This window comes from Tyto alba, unplaced genomic scaffold (assembly GCF_018691265.1).
Source record: "Tyto alba isolate M040663 unplaced genomic scaffold, T.alba_DEE_v4.0 Super-Scaffold_7, whole genome shotgun sequence".
In the NCBI taxonomy this organism is placed as follows: Eukaryota; Metazoa; Chordata; class Aves; order Strigiformes; family Tytonidae; genus Tyto; species Tyto alba.
In genome coordinates, this window is record NW_024881328.1 from 1,903,753 (window position 1) to 1,925,555 (window position 21,803).

Here is a 21,803-nt window from a genome sequence, read left to right on the forward strand (position 1 = left end):
TTGTACTAGTTCTGTACAGATAGAACTTAAACCACTCTCAGCTGTGGGGACAAACAACCCTAAGATAATTTTGAAGAATATAACCCAACGATCAATGTTTTGCTGGAATTAGAAACTGCCAGGAAGTGGCAAAAAACTTAAATGTGCCAAATAACCTTCCCTTTTAACTTTTCGCAAGCAAGTGCAACCTAACTGTGGGACCTGCCGTGCAAAGAACAACTGCTCGTAGCTTCAAAAGGCATATTAAAAATGACAATTGAATTAAGACACAGCAACATTAAACAATGGAGTTTTTCATGCGCAAGCTGGAAGGGCTTGAGCTGCTGCAATTTTACCGTATTGTTTGAAAAATGATAGCAAATGGCAGAACCTATTTTAAAGTCAACCTTTAAAGTGACTCTTAATAAAAATACATTTTTAATGTTAATTAAGAAGATGAAGTAACTCGGACTATTCATTCTCTGGCTCCAACTGCTTGTTCGGAGGACGGCAGTTACATAATTAAAATTTAGGTTACGCTCTCTCGTGCATGTCCTTCTTTGTATATGAATTTAAAATTAAAACCACCCATTCACTGTCTGAGTGTCCATATCCAAATAAATCACTTGTCCCTCATTTGTTTTCAGGCAAGCAGGTTAAGTATAGAATAGGGGGAGATTTAGACCAAAAAGGGAGGGAGAAGGGGACAAGCGGCAGGCAGGGCAGAGAGCCACGGCGGGTTCGGGGGGTCCCTGGGGTGATGGCTGGGGGGGCACCAGCACCTCAAAGCCCCCCCAGACACCCCCGTGTTTGCCCTCGACATGTCCTTTAACCCTTTTGCAGAGATGACAGCCGAGCACCCCCAAGGACAGATCTATTTTCAGAATACCTGCCTTCCACTTTCAGAAATACCCCATTCGTTAGGGTGAACATCAGGCTCCTTTTCTCCATTTTACCGAAGATGCCACGTTCCTGTTGCACTGAACGGGGTGGGGGGATGTTAAATAATAACTCTCCTGCACAGCAGGTTTTGGAGCCTCTGACATTGAACACCTTGTTTTCTGCAGGCTAAAAATTTGGGAAAAGGCTTCAGGAAATTCTGCATCTGAAAGGAGCCGATCCAGCCTCACCTGGGCTGGGAAATTTTAGGGTAATTACTTCTGCAAAGTAATTTCCGCAAAGGTGTTTATTTTGCTCATTTATCACGTACTAACAGCGCTGGCCTTGAATCTTTACCAAGTTGCGTATGCTCCGCATCATTGTTTTTCCCCTAAAACAGGCAAGCAGAAAGCCTCACTTAAACTCACATCTCAACATCTGCACTTGAGCTAGAGCTGGAAGTGTTCAAAAGCAGCGATCCTTGGGCAACCAGGTACAGCGGGCACGGGGGGTGGGAGAGACAAAAAGAAAAAAAAAAGTCAAGAAATCAACTCTCATCTTGACTGCAGCTTACCTACGCGGGGCTGGATAACCGGCGCTGATCGGAAACGGGGACTAACACCAGACTGACCAAATTCTACTTTGCTGCCGGGCTTTAATTGCTAATTACTTGGCCTTAGAAATAGGATCCAACTCGGTGACGAGCGGGCTCTCGCAGGAGAGCTAGGTGAGGCCCCACAGCCTGTTAAGCAGAGGTGCAAAAGGCGTGTAAACTCGCCTCTAGCTGTAAAATTTTATCTGTCTCCATGGAAATCAGTGTACATATGGACGAACGTTATTAATACTCAGTTTTTCCAAGCTGTAAGTTTTATTCCTGGGTTTGGTATTTCCAGGTCTGTGCTCTGATTCCGGAGCCCTGGTTTAAGTCCTCCTCAGCAAGGCTTGGTTCCGAAGGGCTTGCAGAGCGCCCTGTTGATCTCCTCGGAGGGTAAGAATAGCGTTTCTTCTCTCATGGAAATTATCTATTTATGATTTCTCATGCACAGCTGAAAAGAGCGATTCAGCACAGCGGTAGCGACACATCAGGACAAACCCTGGAGCTGAACGACGCGATGCTCGGTCGGACCGAACGCCCTTGTGCAAGAAAAACTGCGAAGAGCTCCATGCTGCTGGGAGCAGCAACAAAGGCAATAACGGGCAGGCAGGTGCCGCGGGCTGGCTGTTAAAGGGTAATTTCTTCTACACTGTAAATATTAGAAGAAGCAACGCAGCTTGCGAGGGGGGGAAATAAGACCGGGGAAGGGACACGCTGCCCTACAGAAGAGGGGATGGGGATTTTCTTGTCCCCGGCAGCAGAACAGCATCCCCAAATCCTGCCTTGCAGCAGGGACCGGCGCAGCCCTTGGAGGAGCTGAGCTTTTTCAGGATGAGCGCTACGGTGTGCGGGGTTCGGGTGTTTTGGTGCCTAAAGCACCAGCTCAGCGCCCAAACTCCTGCCTAAATCCACGCTTGCGCTCCTGGGGGGGAAAAGTGGCAAGATCCTCGGCATTCGGGGTCACAAAGTCTGTGTGTATCCCCCCCCCCCCCTCCCCCGAATAACAAAGCGGCTCCACCAGCACCAAGAATGGGCCCAAGAGATGCTCAGCCTAAAAGTACAACCACTTACAAATCAACATTCCTATGCAAATGAACGCTTAATTAATAACTGCTTAAACACAATCTTAAAGGACCTGCTCCAGTTAGGTCCCCTCACGCCTGTTGCTTCGGGAAGTCGTGAAGAAGGTGTGAAAATTGTTTTTATTTTACCGCGTTTTAACAGAAAGTACTGAAAATGTCACCCGGTACTTTGCGGGGGGAGGACAAGGTCTCCTGCATAGTTTCAGAATTCCTCGTAGAGTTTAGCGCGTGTATTAAAACTTCAGGGCAAGCCTAATTTTATCCCAGAGCTCACTGCCGCCTTAAAGGTTAACAAAACAGATGTGCCTCGTGCCGGTGCAGATTTCTATTTTTTAAGTCCTAAGAGCCATCTGCGGGCGATTTCCTGGCAGCAGCCAGGCCCTGGCCCCCGCTGCTGCAGGGACGCGCGTTTCCCGTGAGCAGCTTTTCTCCAGGAAGGCTCCAAAGCTTGACCCCCGCCGGGCATAAGCCCTCCCGCCTTCCCTTCATGCCTCCCATCACCCGATTTAACGGATGAACCCGGCTGGGTGACGTCTCCCCCCGGCCAGCGAGCCCAGGGGGAGGGGGCTGCCTGCCCCCCGCCCGCCTCTGGGCAGACTGGTTGGGGGTTTGGTCGCATTTGGGGGGAAATAACAGCGGCTGGGCGCAGGCAGGGGGAACGCTCTCGTCTGGGCGTTCAGCAAGCTGGCGGCACGGGGGGCGGAAAGAAACGCGCAGTTTAAACGTTAAACATTCCGTTGAAACGTTGAGGCTTCCTTGGTTTCGTTTTTGAAGTTCCACCAGCACATCGGCATTTGAAAATCCTACGCTGAGGTCCTAGATTTTTTTGTGTTCACATTTGATATTTATTCCACCACGTCTGATGTTTTGCTTATTTGAGCATCTTCCCTAGTTTTTGTACCTCGTTCCGGGCCATGAGTTTATTTCCTGATGGGAGCTGGCTGCTCCTCAGCTTAAAATATTTCTATATACATTCTGAATTTACAAAGGCAAGGAAGGAAAATCAACATTGTGGAAACCATCTCCTTTAAAAGCTATTTTTTAGATGCTTTCTTCTTTACACATGTCTTGCGTAGCGCGATGCCTGTGTGGTGCAGATGCTGCTGATCTTGGTAAGCGGGGACTACTCAACATTCCAGTGTTGGAGGAGGAGATGAGCCACCTCCACGACCCTGATGCAAAAATTTTTCCCCATGCACGCTTCGGGATCCGGCTGCACGGCAGCAGCACCGGTTCCCAAAGCAGTGGTCCGCGTTGCCACACCGTCACCAGAAGGCAGCGAGACCCCTCACCTTAGGGAAATTAATTATGGTTTGAACTCCAGGCACCAGTCTGTAATTTTCCCGGGGAGCGTGGGCTGTCGGGGAAGGCGGCGGGATGCGTCCTGCCCGGGCAGCTCCACCGCTGCGGGCGAGGGGCAACGCAGCCTGATCCCTCCTCAGGTCCCCAAGCAATCCCGTGCTCCTCCGCGCTCTCCATCACGCTGGGAGAGGCCACTCCAGCATCTCTAACGCTCTCTCACATCCTCTTCCAAAAGCTCCTTTTTCCCCAAATGCTTGGGAGGCCCACCCTGCCCAACCCAAGCACGCAAGACTACAAATGAATATTGCTGAACCATCATAACATCAGCTTCTGCCCTGGCGATTGCTGCCGCATACTAAAAAATCCTTTTTTTCACATTAATTCTGGATGGAAACACCGGTTGGTGGGGTTTTAGGGGTTATTTTTAAGCCTCTCGGGACCTGCTGTTCAGCTGACTCCAGGTTCTCACATGCCAGTCCCCGAAGCAACCCATCTCCAGAATGTAAAATGAATTTGTTTTTCAAATTACATCCTCTACTTCATGAGAAACCGCTGCCAATCTGCGACTAGGCAAACCAGGATGAAGTTTGGAGGGCAGAAAAGGCGGCCAGCCCTTGGGAAAGGTTTGTCCCCTTTGCCTTCTCTTATCTTTTGCCCTTTTTTTTCTTTTCTTCCCCAAAGGTGAGTTTCCAGCCCAGCTGACACATGCCATTGGTTAGGGAGCCTGCAAATCCAGCCGGGCGAGTGGGAGCTGCTGGGTGCTCAGTGTGATGGCACCCACCTCCCCCGGGAGGTAAGAACTGCAGTGAATCAGAGCGTTAACCAGCCTGGCTCCTGCCCCTCCCCGTCACTCCCAAATGGTTATCACAGTCCATCACCTCCCAACAGCCTGGCACACCCCTGGCTGGGATGGGATCAAAATCAGAACAGTAGAGTTGCACCTTCATCAAATTCTTGTGCAGCTGCTGGAAGGTCCCAGAATGTTTCATTGTTTGAGCTGGGCCCCCGAGCAAAAACAAATGAGGAAAGTCACTTATCTCGGACCCTATAAATTGCCACTCCAAGCGAGACCCTTTGAACTCCTCGGAGCTGGGACGCCTCTCGGGTATCAAAACCCTTAAGGCGTCAGAGCTGAGGAAAGGCCAGGGCCAAGTCAACCCACTCGAGCCTCAATTATCGCCCATTGAGGAAAGCCAAGGCATTGGGAGTGTTTGCTCTAAACTCAAGGAGGGAACTTTTACTTTGAGCTAGCTTCTCTTCCTCTGCCTCTTGGTCCGTGTGGATATATACTTCATTCTACTGGATCCAAATACTTTTGTCTCGTGTGTGCGTGTTTGTATGTTTTGTGTTTGTGTATGTGCACGCATATATGTTTTAAGATACCAGATAGTAAGTTAGAGTGAATCTTGTCATCTTTGAATCTATAGATAAGTCGCTATTTTCAATTATAACATTTTCCTGAATTATTTTGTACGCATTCAAACCGGTTAACGATCAAGTGCTGTTAGTTATTAATAAATTCTGATTTGTTGTTAAATCATTGACGTGTTAATACTTTCACCCACAACAGATCCCACCTTGGCAGGCTCTGCACAGCCCTCCCAGCGGGTTCACTGCTGTCACCCACCGAGGCCCAAAGCATCGCGGGTACCCGGAGGGGAGCAGACCAGCTGCATCACAGGACCTACAATAATTAGCACTGCTGAATCAAGTGCTGAGGATTACCCTGGCTAATTAGCACCGGCAGGGCATCACACTGGTACAGCCCTACTCTGCTGGGGAATTAATAGCTTTACGTGGGGGAAGTCCTTCCTTGCACTCAGTGCTCCCAATCTCCTCATTCATCTGTGCCCAGCCCGAGCGTCTCATACAGTCGCCTCGCTCTGCCATTTGAATTTATTTTTTTCTCTTCCAAATACCAACTACTGCAAGACTCGAAAAGAAAATTTCTAAAAACCTTGGCGAGCGTCAAGTGCAAAACCAAGAAAGGGCCTCAGCCCAGCACCAAAGCCCACACAAGCCCTGGGCCAGAGCACAGAGGACAGATTCCTCTGCTTCAGCTCCACATTCCCATTATCTACCTGTGAGCGACTCCTCCAAAAGCCCAAGCGACTCGGTTTTATTGGAATAACAGTCACACAAAGCATGCCTCAAATTCGCACCAGGCATATATCCAACTGACAGCAAGCGCCGGAGAGATGCTCTAACATATGTGGTAACATCTAGTTCACAGGAAGGGAATTTGGTATAATCAAACCAAAAAGATTTATGCTCCAGGTGCTCCTGCACGCATCTGGAGAGGAGAAAGCAGCAGCAACATGAGATTGATCTAATCAGTCAGTCAGCACAGCTTGTGTGTCAAATATTTGTGAACGCTGCTAAGTGTAAATAAAAAATATTTTAAAATAATAGCAGCGAATAAGCTAAAGGCTGCCAGAAGGGGAGCTAGCTGCAGCATTTTCTCAGTTCACAAGGGGTAAACAGGTCAAACCGTGCACCGGGTCGCAGGCTCCCCGCGCCAGCGGGGCTCTGCGGGAGCAAGATCTCCAGCAAAACCGGATTTGGGGATTTGATGGGAATTATTTGTAAGCGCGCGCCGGGCATCCGAGGTCTCCCATGCTGCCCGGCTCTAAAGCCTGGCAGGTCAAAAACAGAGATTTAAAAAGCAGGTTTATTCTGGTTGTACTGTGTCCTGCAGCTCAGGATGGAAACTTGCTTTTGTGGTAACGTTAAATCACCGTCATATCCGTGGCAAACAAGGGAGTATTTGCAAGATCCATATTGGAAATGGTGGACCAGCAATTGGTCGACTTTGTCCCTTTTTTCTTCTTTTTTTTTTTCCCAAATAGAGACAAGCAATAACCCACCACAGATCCCAGCTTGTGGATTCTGTAAAATAGTATCCTTTTTTATGTAAATTCTTTTATGGGATTAGTATTTCCTATCTTCTTGGAAAATGAATATTTATAGTCTAAAACACCCCACAAATGTCTGATTTCTCAGTATAGAACAATCAGACTTTTTGAACTAGGCAGTGCTTTAGAGGGCTTTATTTTTTCTGCTTGGATCTGTTTCAACCAAGTCAAAGTCTTTTCCAGAATATGGTATTTTCTGCTCCTGGATAGTCTTCACGGTATGCTGCAAGTGTAAAATTGTAAATTTTAAATAAGTGGTAGTGGGATGTTTATTACTTTCAAGAACACAACTGACAAAACGCTCCCCAAAAAAATGCTGCGATATCCACAGGGCCAGAGCTGATGGTTCCTGATTTCACATCCCAATATCCCAGCAGAGGCAACAGGAATTGCGAGAGGTGCTCCAGAGGGGGACTCGCAGCAGAAACTGAGCTCAGCTCAGCCATGATATCCACTTTATTTTATTATTTTTTAGACAGTGGCAAGCACTGGGACTCCTTCAACAGAGATCCGGCTTTCTGGTGCGCAGCACAAATCGTTTAACTAATTATTCATTGACTGTCTAATCAATCCTGATTGAATTAACTGATAGCTGCAGCTTGAAGGGATGAAGATAAGTAGCGAGGACACAATGCAGATTGTTACAAGCATTTCCAAGCTCAGTGCCTGCAGCTTAATTCAGCTGGGAGCTTTGATTGAAACACAGCAAGATAGCAAAGGGAAAGGCCCCAGAGAAGCTGCTTTGGTATTGTCTCCAAGTACGTACTGAAAGGGACGCCCTCATCAAGGAGAACCAATAATTAGTATTTAAAGTGGGTGCACACAAACCCGGAGAAGTCACTGCTGTGCTCCTGATGGCAGGGCTGTCCCAGCAGCAATCCCTGACCCACTGGGGACGGAGCAGTGGGCCCAGTCTCTGCTCCAAGGGGCACAGAGCCCTGGCTGGAGCTTTTGGGAGCTCACGCGCAGCCGGAGGGCAGCCAGATTGGGGAGCAGGGGACAGAGAGGATGCGGGATCTCCAGGCTCCGAGACATCCAGAATTGCCTGGACAAGAGCAGAGCAGCCTGACCCAGAGGTGGGACCAGAGGCACCGAGGTGCCCGCAAACCTCAACTCACCTGTGAATCGACAGATTTATTGTCTAGTAACTCTGCACCCGCCGCGGGCCGAGGTCCAGCAGTGCCTCTGTGCCACCTCCAGCAGCTCCCACAACCTTCTGCGTCCCCACCTTGCCGAGCATCACCCTTCCTAAACGTGGCAGGAGCCAAGGACCGCTGGCCCTTTGTCCCCAGGCTCCCAGGAACGGGGATGCAAACACTGCCGAGCCCGCCCTGTGGCTTTCCAGGGCGCCAGGACTCCTGGTGCAAAGGAGTATTTTGATTATTTCCGTTCAATAAATCAGAAAAACATTTCAGGTTAAAGTTGCGTGGAGATAAGAGATTGCTTCTGCGTGTCCAGAAGGAGGGTAAGCGTTTGGGGAAAGCCCTGCTCGTGTGAAACTCGCCTCCAACCATCAGCGGTTCCAGTCGTGCCGTGTTTTATAGGTCTGCAAAAGAGCAAGCCTGCGGACACACGTGTAGGGCACCCCCTTTTTATTGTACGATTCTCCAGTCCCCCCACACGCAGCCCTGAGCCCTCGGGGGATCCGTTTGCATTAGCGATGTTTCCTGCTCGGGTTCCACATTTTTCTCGATCGTTTCATGTTTGCGGTGGACAACCCAGCGAAGAGGTGACGTGTCCCCTAACGTCATCGACAGGAGGAGCCTTAAAGCAAACGACCACCGTCTGGGATTGATCTTACTTCACTTGTTAACTAGTCACACAGATCAGCGAGGAATTTGAAGTCTCATTTCTAGCTAGGCAAAGGCTTTGTCTTATTTCTACGAGAGAAGCTGTGTAGCGTAGCCAACAAAAAAAGTTTCCGTGAAAGAACTCTAAAAAAACGTGGGAATCATTTCCCCATTTTCTGCTTACCCCAAGATCCAGCGTTGCTTTGATAGGTCGTGCTGGGATGTGGTTTGTGTCCTCATCTTCAATCCCAGGACAAGAACTCACTTTTGCAGGACTCATTTCAGCCTGGAGCAAGCAGCACTTCTGTAATTGCACTTAATTTAGTGCAATTAAGCGTGATTGACAATTTCTTTTCAGGAAAGACTGTGAACGAGGCATGATAGGAGAATAAATAACTTTTCTCACCTAGCAAAGCTGGCTTCCCCCAGGCAGGGCAGCTCATTAGCAGAACCAGGCAGGGATGATGAAGCAGAAGTCAGCTGCAGACAGACATCCCCACCCCTTCATCATCAGAAATGCAAATGTTCCCACATATAGGGCAGGACAGACGCAAAAAAAAAAAAAAAAAAAAAAAAATAAAAAATCAGAGTTTTCCATATATTTTAATTGAAGGAGATTCACCTCTAATGCCAGCCTGATGCTCAGAGCCTCAATCAGCACGTGATGGCGAGATGGATCCCTGCTCGACCCAGTATGTGGCATAAAACTACCGAAAGTTTTTCACACTGACTTGCCAAAATGGGATCTGCATGGCCAGCAAGCTCCACAAAAGCTGGTAAAGGCAACCAAATTCTCTGATTCGCTGTGGGCTGGGTACATCTGGAATGATTCAAAAGGCTCTTTGTTTTCTAATGCTTTAATTACAGTTATCCTTCTTTTTCATTTACTGCATTATTGTGCCACCATTCCCACGCTTTCCAGCACAGCTATTTTACAACCAACAAAACAGTAGCTCCAAAATGAACAACCTGCTAGGAGAGAGCAGCTATAGCAGAAGTCTCTTTCCCTAATCATCCTTTCTAACAAATCTCTGAAATCCCATGATCTTCTGAATGCATTTTGAACCTGACGGAAAGCCAGTGACGGTATTAGGATGACATCAGAATAATTCTTGCTTAAATATACTAAATTTGATTCAGTCCTCTTCCTCTCAGCTATCGTGGTGTGAGCCACCGGGAGCTAACAGACATTGAAAAAGCCCAGATTTTCCTGCCTGAGGAGAAAACGGGGCTCGGCCTCTCCGCTCCTCAGGCCAGGCTTTGCTGATGCCACCCCCAGGAAACCTTCACACCGCAGAAGGGAAAATCGCTTTCCCTCCTGAGCCTGGGAGAGGTCTTCAGGGCTGAGCAGGTCGGTCCAAGGCGTAGCAAAGCGGGATTTTTCTCAACTCCATTTTTGTATACAAACAACTTCTGCACACACAGAGTCAGTCTAATACTTTAAGTCATCACGTAAGCTTTTGTCTACAGTATTTAGAAGACCTTAGTATCTTTTAGCAAAACAGAGCAAGAATTCCCTTCTCCCTTTTTTGTGTTTTATTAAAAAAGTAGGTTCCATTTCCTCTTAAGCTATCCGCATGTTCAAATAAGGTTTCCAGAAGAGCTGATAATAAGAAGATACGCTTCCAGAGAGAGTCACAAAACGGCCTGAAAAGAAAGTTTCCACTTCAATGTGTCGTGGCCTGATGTGAGACCTTTTAGGCGTGCTAAAACACCCGCTGGGCGCAACCACAGGAGATGGGAACTCAAGAACTGTTGGTATAAGGCACAACGTCCGGGACCGACAACCCTGCAGATGCTGAGCAGCGTGCCCAAGGAGGACAGAATTCACACCAAAGCCGTTACAAACAAAACTTCCTGGGTACTTGTATGCACGGCTGCTGGAAAATGAGGTTCCCTTGGGAAGTCTAACGTCTCGGGCGCTTGGGACATCATTTGCTTCCCTTCAGCGATATTTTTAGAAGAGAACGGCGCTTTGCTTGACAAGTGTTAACCATTAAAGACTCTCTCAGGCTATTGGTGATGGAATTTATTTTCTTGTTCACTTATAAAAAATTAAGAACAACGACAACGAAAAAAAAAAAAAAAAAAGGCAATTTGGATTTAATATCTTCCTGCAGGGTATTTATTGTGCTCCAGGATCGTTGTGTGAACTGATATACAGATATATATGTGGACACGCACACGGAGCTTGCTTACCCTTACGTTCCCACCCAGGTTGTAGTAAAACAGTTACCTCCATCAGTATTTTCTACCCGACTACAAGCAGCAACACGCCGGGTCCTTTTAACACTCACATAACAGGAGAACAGCAGCTCAAAAACACAGACAAACCACTTCAATTTCCTTCTTTCACGCTTTCACTGTAGCCTGATGGAAAATAAGGAAGATCACAAAATCCTTAACTGATCTCATTTTAGGGCTAGAGCAGTGTCAGAAAGATTAAATCCTCCTGGCCACAGCTTGCGAAGAAATCCCAAACAGCGTGGAAGGTGTGAAAAATGGGTTATTAACTCCTGGTCTCGATGTAACTTCTGTTGCTGCTCCAAACGTGCTCGCCTGAATGTAAATTGGGATGCGTATAGTAAAGTGCACAGGGAATTGAGCATGAGAACTGCTGTTATTTTAATGGGCATTCTGAGCCCGATTTCCTTCCCAGCGTGCAGAAAGGTAATTGTCAGAGGTAGCACACAACTGTTACTGGATTTTTTTTCCCCCCCTCCTCTATTTAGAAGGAAAAAAAATAAGCGCTGCTCCTTTTTCCAGTCTGAGCTGCATCACCAGGACTGAGCTCCAGAGCCTGGGATGGGCTCATTCCAGAGGAAGGTTAGAAAAAAAAAAAAAATAAATAAAAAATGTTTTCCCTTATGACCCAGCCACATCAACAGACACCATACAAAAAAAGTTTCTAAGTCTGGCAGATTTTATGTATCTAATATTTTACAGGAGTTTTCCTTCACAGGACTGCTTGGGGTTCAGTGCAATGCTAGCGGTAAAATAACTGAGTATAGAGTGACATCAGCTCAGGACAGAGATGGAAAAAACAGCAATAGGCTGCAGGACAGACATGGAGGATGAAACAAAAGAAGGAGAGGGAGCAGGACAAAAGCACGGAGAGGAAGAGTGGTAGAAGAAGAGAGAGAAAGGGGGAGAAGAAGAGGGAGCAGGACAGAGGAATAGAGGAGAGGCAAAGGGAGGTGAAAAAAAAAAAATTCTCATCAGTGTGGGAAAGAGGCAGGTCAGGGGAGGGCCCAGATCTGCTTAGGATTCAGGCAGAGACATACAAAAATAGCAATGCATCCCGTTAAAAAAAAAAAAAAAAAAAAAGGAAAATGGTGTAAGGTAAGAGGTGGTAAATGTGGAGTCCATCATTAGAAGGCGCATCACAGGCAAATATCTGAAGACGCAGAATCATTTTGAGAAACCAATAATATTCCCAGTTGTCCTTGAGAGGAAAAAAAATTTTTTTTTTTTTTCTGACCTCGCTTGGCAATGGCAGCATCCACAAAAAGCCATCCTGAGAAAAGTGCATAAAGCCTTGAGCCTGAGCTGAGAATATCGGTGTTAAAGACTTCCAGAAGGTGGAAAAAAGGTACCAGCAGAGCGTGATGCCCTCGGGTGAGCAGTGAGGAGAACTGAGGACACCCCCCCGGGGTCGATGCTAAAGGCGGTACACCGCAGCACAGCCAAAGCGGCTGTCTCTTCCAATCTGGGCTTTAAAGCATTTCTCTGCAGGACTGAAGTGTGATTTTACGGGGCTCGTACGAACACCCCTGTCACACCCGCTCGCTGAAGGCAGCCCCCACGAAGACGTTTGCTCTCGGGCCTGTTTAAATCTGACTTTGCAGGACTTCGATACCTGGCACCGCGTGACAGAAAAGCTCCCTACGCATCCCCCAAACAGCCTACAGAAATACAGAGAGGGGGGAAAGAAAGAAAACAACACACCGCCCTCGGTGGTATTATAGAGCTCTAAAGAAGCTGTAAACTTTAAAAAAAAGCGATTAGTGACCAGAAAGGACACGGGGTTCGGAGGGGCTGGAGGTGGGGGGGGGGGCAGGTCCAGGCCACGGGCGCTGCCAGGCATTTCCAGTTTCTCCCATCCATTCCTCTTCAATATTAACTCAGTCAGAAAGAGCTGGGAGAGCGGTCTGGATTCATGTGAAACCCGAGAGCCCAACTGCTGTTTTTCCCACTTCCATTTGGATTTGGGGTGCGGGGTGACGGGGATGTCGGGGAGCCCTCGGGCTGCAGCACCATCAACGCCACCGTGGCCGGGCAGAAGTGGCCGTGACGCTGTCAGCCTGCACTCACTCCTCTTACCTGCCCCGTTGGACACACTTTCATCAGCCTTATGAAAATATGCTCCACAAGTGCTTTTATCTTTTTAAATTGAGAGGAAAAAATATACATCTGAATACTACAGTGCCAATACAAAATATACATCTGAATACTGCAGTGCCAATAAAAAATATACATCTGAATACTACAGTACCAATAAAAAATATACATCTGAATACTACAGTGCCAATAAGAAATCTCTCGTAGCAAAATCTTTCCCCCTCTAACTTCATACTACTCAGTCCAAATATTTGTCTCTTTTCCTGAAAATTTCTCTAGTACCGGTATCATACACAATTATGAAAGCTTTTTTTCCTGACAACCAGATCACTTCAGCATCATGATTTTCACTCAGTAGTACTCACGTGACTGATAATTAGATAGCAAATCTAATATTGTCCAAAACACTTAAAGGTCAGGCATGAAATGCTGTGTGATTAAGTAAATATAAGAGAAATTGATTACTCTTTTGTCCTACACTATTGATTACAGGGTGTTATATGGCATTTTTGTTGTCTGGCACTGTCTTTAGAGGAAAAGCACAGAAGGTTTGCTAAGTAATTCTGCCATTAAAATACTTTAAAAAAAAAAAAAAAACCAACACAAAAAATAAAAACCCAAACAGTTCATGCTGCCATCACAGACTACTAAAAGAAAAATATTTGTAATCAATAAACTGAGATAAGTTACAAGAGCAAATGCACCAGCACAGGGTTCTGGTTTGCTCTGTAGCGGGCAAGGGCGTCGTGCGGACCCAGGGGGGCTGGAAGCGCGTGGTGGGAGGGGACGAGCCGCGGTGCTGGGGAGGGTGCTGAGCACCCCCGGGGTCCCCAGCACATCAACCTCCCGGCGTCACCCACCGATGCTCGAGGCACGGCGGGCACCCAGGATTTCCCTCCGCAGGCTCGGTCAGCTCGAGGCTTCGGCAACAGAATTTAAAAGGCTGTAAATACCAGGACAGAGCTGAGCTGCAGGCTGGCACGCGGAGCGGGCATCCGGCAAAGCAAGGGCTTCGGGAACAAGCTATATTCCCCCTCTGCTTTTTGGCTGGTTATGACAAGAATAATAAATATTATCTGGGGACAAATCCACTAGGAAAAGAATCCCCAAGCGGTACACAGAGAAAGTAAGAGAGTTGCAAAGACCTTCAGTACAGGTATGTTCAGAAGCAGCTCTGGTCCCCATCTCAGCCAATTCCTTTTTATAGCTATTTCTTACTTTATGTTGACAAGTTTATTGTAAGAGCATGGAAGAAAACACTGTTATGCTTTTATATTTCTTGCACATACACACGAATCAAGAATCCCTGTAAAAGGACATTTCTATTGCATAATTTTTATTTTTTTTTTTTTTTTGGAAGTTCTTCATCACAAAGCGATAGGTTCAAGGCTGCTCGAAGGCAGGATTCTTATTTAGAGGCAAGCCTGGAGTCACACAGCTCGTTCCCAAATCCTACCAGGTTCAGAGCAGTTCAGAAGTGACATTTTGATCTCGTTGGCAGTTGAGTGGGGGCTGGCTGTGCTTCATCGGCAACTCAGGGGGGTCCCACGCAGCTGCAAGGAGCCGACACAAAACCTTCTGCATGACCCACAGTCCCCGGGGGGGGGGGTGGAGAGGACAGGCACTGCTCAAACGCAGAGGTCCCCCCCATTTTGGAGGGGAGCTAGTATCCAGCAGGAAAAACAATTTGGCAAGTTTTAGAGGAAAGGGAAGGTCGGGTCAGGCATCTTCACAGCCACGTTGAGGAGGAAGCCGCTGCCCCCATCAGTCACCGCCGACCGGCTGTGCCCGCGAGCCAACCCGGCAGGCGTTTGCCACGTAAAACTAATTTTCAGATACAATCCCGTTGCCCAGGCAGAGGCCCAGGGCGGGAGCTGGGGACACGGGACAACTGGGGAAGGCAGATGCCCCTCCTGCCCTTTTATACACCATAAAGGCTCTGGAGCTAACACGGCACGACCGAGTTACCGCTCTTCTGGGAGCTGTAATCGCGGGCGGCGGCGATGCACTGAAGGGTTTGACCCGTGAAATTCTCTCTTTTTCTCACTCCCCCCCAACACGCTGTCAGGAAGCCGTTTGTCCCATGCAGCACCCAGAGGTGGGGGGTGAGCCCTACCCCGTCGTTCTTGTCTGCGACTGCTTCAGGCTTGTGTTGAGCTCCGGGCAAGGCACCCACGTCAACCAGAACCCGCGTGAGTTTGTCATATTCTGGTAACAGAAAGGACCAAAGGAAACGTGCTGTGCCAGACCTGGCAGGGGAGCAGCCGGCCAACACGTCAAGTTTTATCTCAATTTTCCCTTCTGCAGCTACTTTGCTATTCCTTGTCTTTGAGGCCGAGCTTTTGGGGGATGATTGCTTCCTCTAAAGGGATCGGCGCATCGCTAACAGGAGTCACGCACTGGGCTAATATCCAGCGTATTTGTTCAAGGTGTTAAATCATGGTGGGTGACAGTCCTGCCGCGCACACGAGACGCGGGCTGTGCGGGAGGGTTGTGGCAATGCAAGGGGCCGTGCCACGGGGCCGCCTGGCTCCAGACACGGGCAGGACCCCCCTTGGACATGAGCACCCACCAACACGCTTCGAGGCGGACCCCGTGGCACAGACGGCACGATCTGGCCTGAGCGACGCGGCTTCTCTTTGCCAAATTCACCCCGGGACTGGCCCTAGCTCTGGGGTGCAGCTAAGCATCAGCCTTTGGGTGTCAGGGGCTCCACGGCAAAGCCACCCACCCACCCACCCGGGGCAGAACCCCCGGGGCCTGGCCGTGCTGGTCCCAGTCTCACCCGAGGGAACGTGCCGTGTGTGAGCAAGCTTTAAAAGCTTCAGACACTGCCCAACCCTGCTCAGATGGCACCTGGGCAAGCCTTTGCCTTCTTCCTGCTGCAAAAAACCTTACGGCGAGGCAGGCTCGGGCAGGAGGGGACCCCTTTATTTCAGGGTGGCCGGGTCTCACCAATGCTATCAGGGAAAAAACACTGCCAGGAGGGGAAGGTGAAAGGAGCAGCCACGCTTCCCACACCCGTCACACAACACCTTAATACAAATTTTGCACTCCCGAGGGTTAAACTTGGCCTTGGGACCCAGCCTGGACCCTGGGCTGAAGTGCCCGGTGAAATCAGCTCTGTTCCAAGGAAGCCCTGGCTGGCTCGACCATGCTGCTGCCCCAGTAACCCCCCAGCCAGCCCCCCCGTCACCCCCCCCAGCCAGCCCCCCCGTCACCCCCCGCTGCCCAGAGGGAGGAGGGACACACCATTCCTGGCTTTCAGTGGCAGCTGGAAGAAAGGGCAAGCTAGTAGAAAAATGCATTTTCACTCCTGGAGCAAACATCGCCAAATCTGTCCACGACCAGGACTGCACCACATTAAAGTGAGAACAATAAATGACAACTAGTTCCAGAAATTTTTTTCTTTTTATATTTAGACACGCAAAGAAATGCTTTTATTGCCCTATAAGCCTACTGGGATGGTATGAAGTGCTTTCCAAGACTGATTAAAAATTCTATTTTTTAAAATCAAGGATTAACAACAACTCATTAAGCTGTATTAAAGCACTCAGAAGCTGCGATTTTGCTCCTTGGATAATTGAACAGTTTCTGTCCATTGTGCTGCCTGCCTGGGTGACAGTTTAATTTTTGCCTTGCTCTGAGGCGGGGTTGATGGGTGGCTCAGCCCATCTCTCACCACCAGCTGATCCTCTACAGGGAAGATGCTTTCTCTTCAACAAGAACAACAACAAAAAAAAAAAGTGTATTTCTAGTCCTTCGAAAGATGCTTCATGTTAAGCAACCAATAGAGTTGAAGAACAATTGTCACTGCCTTTTTCCTTCTGCACTTTGTGGGAAATCCCTGCTCCCATCACCAAGCCGAGGCCAACTCTGCTGCCAAGCAAGGGGGGAGGCTGACGAGGAGGAGGAGGATTCATGGTGCTGCCCCTTCCTCCCACCGACAGCAGCGGGGACGGTTTGGGACGTTCCTTTTGACAATGAGAGGCTTAATTTTAACAACTTCTGGGCTCCTTCCTTGTTTTCCTGCAGTTGGTTTTACTTCTAGCAGCCCCACCCAACACGCTGTGTCCCGGGGGCTGCTGCAAAGGCCAGTTCTGAATTACGCAGGGACATGAAATATATGGAAATTTATAGTGGGTTTTTTCTTCCCAAACCCTAATTTCTTCCACAAATAACCAACTGGAAGAAGTAGATACACAGTGAAATGAATATGCACTTCTGTTATGATTCTCTTATTTCAAGACAGCTAAGGCATTGCAATTTTAATTGGATATTTTCATTAAAAAAGTGTTTATATGTTCTTTCTGAAGAAAGAGATTTTTAGTCCACTAACAAGAGTAGCTTTTATTAAACACAACCACGGACCCTACACGCAGAATTACCACTAACCGTATGATGAATAGATGTTAAGAATTGTTACTAAAAAGGTGAAATTTGCTTCCTCACATCTCACTGCCACCTTTGGGGCAGCTGAAATGAGCAAGTTTAAGAGGAAGAGCCTCTCTCCATCAGACAGTAAAAAAAAAAAAAAAAAAAAAAAAAATAGAAAAAAGATGTTGGATGTCTCTATGTTAGAGCTATTTAGAGAGGTGGGGAAGTAAATGCAAAGCTGACCCGTTGCCCACCCCGAGGGTCTCCTCAGCCCATCGCCTGGCGGGTCAGAGGCTCGTGCAGAGACGAGCACTGGGGAGCCAGAACCCCAAACCGCACCAGCCCCGTCGCACCCCACCGAAACCCTTTGGACACTCTCTGCCTGCAGCCCCTGGGTGCTCAGAAACATCTCTTTGCAGCAGTATTTAATTTAAAGCATTATTTATGCTGCCAGATCTCTGGCTTTTCAAGCAGAGCGGCGTTTGGCACGCTTGGGCAGTGGTACCTATTTTGACCATGTAATTTTTTAATCCAAAAAAACCGTACATGACTCCAGTAAGTGACCTCAGGTCGGTCCCTCTGGCCACCATCTCCATTTCTCTTCTTTCCCTAAAGCAACCACTCCTTTCCACATCTTATTCTGTACGTCTCTTATTAAAACTCATTCACAGCACACCTAGAGAGATAGGGTAAGTAGTATACACCCTCGATATTTGAACATTAGCAGCCCAATAGCGTGTATTTACCCAAATACCTTTTCTTGTCCAACGCCTTATTGCGCCAAAACAGTGCCAATAGTCCATTTAACAAAACCTACACGGGATTTTGTTCATTTTTTCACCCCTGTCCGCAAGTTACACAGTTTATTTCTCCACACCTCTCCCCACGTCACATCCCAGACCTCGGCAAGATTGCTTTTGGGTCTCATGGCACCACCTAATGCAATTAACACGCTTAATTGCTTACTGCCCTGGATTTCAGGTGTTTCCTTGGAAACAGCTCTAACTGACACAGAGACAACCTCCAGAGTGGATATAGGATTTAAACCTGTGCCTCTGGAAGCCAGTGGCCCTACAACTCTGGGTAACGTGTCCCCTGAAAGTTGCATCCACCTTCATACAGGTCAAACAGATGCAACTGAATTCCTGGAAAGTACCATCCACAAGGGACACCGCAAAAGTCACCCTTAATATTTCAAAGAGATTTAAGTAGAGTAGGCCTCCAAATTTGTCAGCCAGGATGGTAGTTTTGGTTGAGCTTTCTGGTCATTCAGAAGTGTCCTGCGTTACTTTTCTTGACGAGCAGTTTCGTCACAAGATTAACTAAACAGAAGGTGGACGTAGAAGGCGGTGCTGCTCGTGCTTAACGCGACCTGGTGCTGGTGAACCCACCCAACGGCTTCAGGCAGCGACTGTCCAGGCAGAAGTAGTGTGAGCTCCTGTCTGAGCTTCAGTAAAGAATCTTGTCAATCCCAGGTAGGAACTAATTGCTAAAGATGGAAGATGGGGACTGGCACAAATGGCATGGCATTGGCCAAAATAATGAAATGGTTTGCATCAACAGAGCAAGTGCCAAGGAGCTAGAGGAAGGTTTTCAGTTGGGATGTTCAAGGATGGCTTTTGGACCAATCTCAAGTAGCTGAGGCAGACTGACAGCATTTGAGAGAAATCAGGAGGATTAGGAGAGGCGTCTCATACAGGAACTGACGCTGCTGAATTTTACCATATTCCTAAAATGAGAACACGTCCTCCGCGCTCTCAGGCTGTAAGGTCATGACACGAGGGTTTATTAGAAAGGTTTTGGTTAAAAGCTCGACAGTCGAACAGCTTGAAAAGGCAGCGAGGAGGAAACACTATTTCACAATAATTGTAAACAATTAAACAAGTACTCTCAAGAAGGATGCTGAGCCTCCCGATGAGTGCGTCACCTTAATTCCTTTGTCTGTTGTTTTACAGAACAATTTCTTGTGCTGTCTAACATGATTTGGGTCTGGTTCTGGCTCAGCAGCTGCCATGAGCAGGAGATGGGGCCGTGACCTGCAGAGATCCCTTCCCACCATCTTTACACAAGTCCGACACGAAAGCCCGGGCAGGTCAGACAATACCTGCACGAAACCATGAAAAATATGAGCTGGCTTGCAGTCAAGACCCTCTTGCTCATTAAGGCAAGCGGTTAGCACGTTGTTGGGGGACAAGAGCCAGCGAAGCACATGTGCCAGGCTCACCTGGAGCCAGCAGAAAGGGACAGGCACCTCGGGGGGAACACCTTGCCCCGTCGGGTGCACGAATGGGTGAAGAAAAAGAGGGAAAATTCTATTTTCAGAGCCCAGTAAGTCCAGCTCGGAGGGGAGGGGTGGATCAGGGTGGCTGATGTACACGCGACCAGGTGTCGGAGCACAGAAAAACCTGGGAGCAAAATATCGCAGCAGATGTCAAGCGAAAGGGAGGGGAGGTGGTGGGAGACAGAGGCACAGCTGATGGAAGTAAGAGTTGGGCTTCTATTCCCTTCTGAGGAAGAGGTAACAGACATTTAGAAACACTGCCCAAAAGTAAACATTAGTTCCAAGTCGAAATATGAGGAACCTGCAAATATCTGTGTAACCAAATAAATGTACAAAGGTAGGAGGGCACGCACAAGCCTCCTCTTACCAGCTAATATGCACCTTCTCCCCAGCACGCACAGATACCTGCCAGGCTCTTCTGAGCTGTGAAAGTACATTTTTAACATGCTGGTTCCAAAAGCATTTGCCTGAACTTTGAAAGCATATTGCTAGCAAACCAACGCCTGCCCCGCGTGCTGCCTGCTGAACCACGGGAGGTACCACCACGGCCCGGCTTCAGCAAGCTGCTTAAATCCCTTTTTTTTTTTTTTTTAAATAAAATAAAATAAAATAAATCCACGTAAATATAAGCTATCACTACAAATTGTAGGAGTGACTCATGCGTTTCAGAAATGAAGGCAATCAAGGATACATTTCGGTCGCAGATTCCCTAGAGCTGTCTCAATCAGCGAGCGATAAATTCGCGCGGAAATACTTGGATGAGACAAATGAAGCCTTGGAACAGTGAAAGCTGTGCAGAGCGTCTTCCCTTCTGAGCAGAAGGGCCTAAGGAACTCAGAACTAAACTTGGGGTTACAAGAAGTAATCTTTACAGCAATAATCCCCTCGTACCCCTGCCGACATGCCACTGGGCAGAGCTGCAGTCTCACCGTGAGTGGGCACGGAGTACGGCTGAGCTGCAGAGCTACACGGTTGCCAACAGGTAAAGTTATCACCTTGTAAATCCACCCCCCCCCCCCAAAAAAAAAAAAAAAATTATTTGGAATTATCTTAAAATTATCTCAGGCACTTTTGAAAAAAATTAATTGTTCCTACAGAATCCGACCTCAGCCCCAGTGAAGGTGTTGGGAGGAGATAAGGTTGTTGCCACCCCGGGTAGCTGATGGAGCAGCGATGCTACGAGACAGAGCAAAGCGGGGGATGCCCCGTCACCCCCACGTGGGAGAACACGGGCTCCAGCAAGAGAGAAGCACGAAGTGGATAAAACAATTACAGGTGTGGTTCCTCAAAAAAAAAAAAAAACCAAAAAAAAAAAAAAAAAAAACCCCACCACATCTCTGAGTTTTAAAGCAAATAAAACTATATCTCACATAAATCCTACAAACACTGTTTTAAACTGTTACAATTTTTAATTCCATGCTTTAATATTTCAACAGTTTCATAAGGATATAGCGTTCATAGAGCAAAATCCATACAGAAATACCTTTTTTCTTGCTGAGAGGCACAGAAAGCTTCCCTTTTCCTGGCGCGCCGACTTGGTGTTTATATGACAGCAATTCAAATGAAGTTAAAACCAAGTACTTTTCATCTCAAGACCTCAAGAGCATATTAAATACTATTTGCACGTTACAACGCTTCTTCAGAAAGCCCAGGATGCACGCGTGTGTGGAAAACAGCGGGTGAAAGAAAGGCAAAGTCACAGACCCAGGTTTGCCTCCGCGATACGCTGAGGTTAAAAGGTTTCTGCAAGCCCTAATTTCCAGACTTCTGTCACCAAAAAGGCTGTTTCCACGCTACCTAGAAATGGCATTTAAACCCAGAGGGTGCAAGACGAGACCACAACTATTAGAAAAACTCCCTCCCCTCCTGCAAATGCTGAGTTACACTCACTGTTGAAACTACTCCCCAGAATAAAAAACCCAGAACATAAATTTTACTTTCTTTCGCTCATCTCACCTACTTTTTTTTTTTTTTTTTTTTCTCTTAAGTTAAAAATTAACTTATTCCCAATGCAAGCAGAGGGGCAGCGGGTCAGCCCTCGGCACAGCTCCTGGGGGGAGGCAGTTTTGTGGCCCAGAGACCTCAGCAACAGCCACCCCCTTCGCCCGAGGGCCACCAGCACAGACCCAACCAGTAGCAACTGGGGGGGGGGGGAGGGGGCAGTAGGATTTAGGGGGTTTTGTGGCCGATTTGCCTTTTGCAGCGACCATCCCTCAGCAGCTCCTCTCCTGCTGCATCTTCTCCACCACCCACCGCTGCCCG

At 47.9% G+C, this 21,803-nt stretch overlaps 1 long non-coding RNA gene across 3 annotated transcripts in view; it reads left to right on the forward strand.

Annotated features, from left to right (window-relative positions):
* The window catches only part of LOC116962719, a 37,285-nt gene extending 24,748 nt beyond the window's left edge, over nucleotides 1-12,537 (forward strand). The window contains exons 2-4 of one of the 3 annotated variants that reach the window (XR_006164507.1): nucleotides 1,905-2,087; nucleotides 4,519-4,630; nucleotides 5,408-12,537. This is a non-coding gene — a long non-coding RNA (uncharacterized LOC116962719). Of the gene's footprint in view, nucleotides 1-694; nucleotides 1,352-1,904; nucleotides 2,088-4,518; nucleotides 5,356-5,407 lie in introns of those variants that run through there. The other 2 variants (XR_004407746.2, XR_004407745.2) reach the window with 2 other exon arrangements.
* The last annotated feature ends 9,266 nt before the right edge of the window (nucleotides 12,538-21,803 follow it).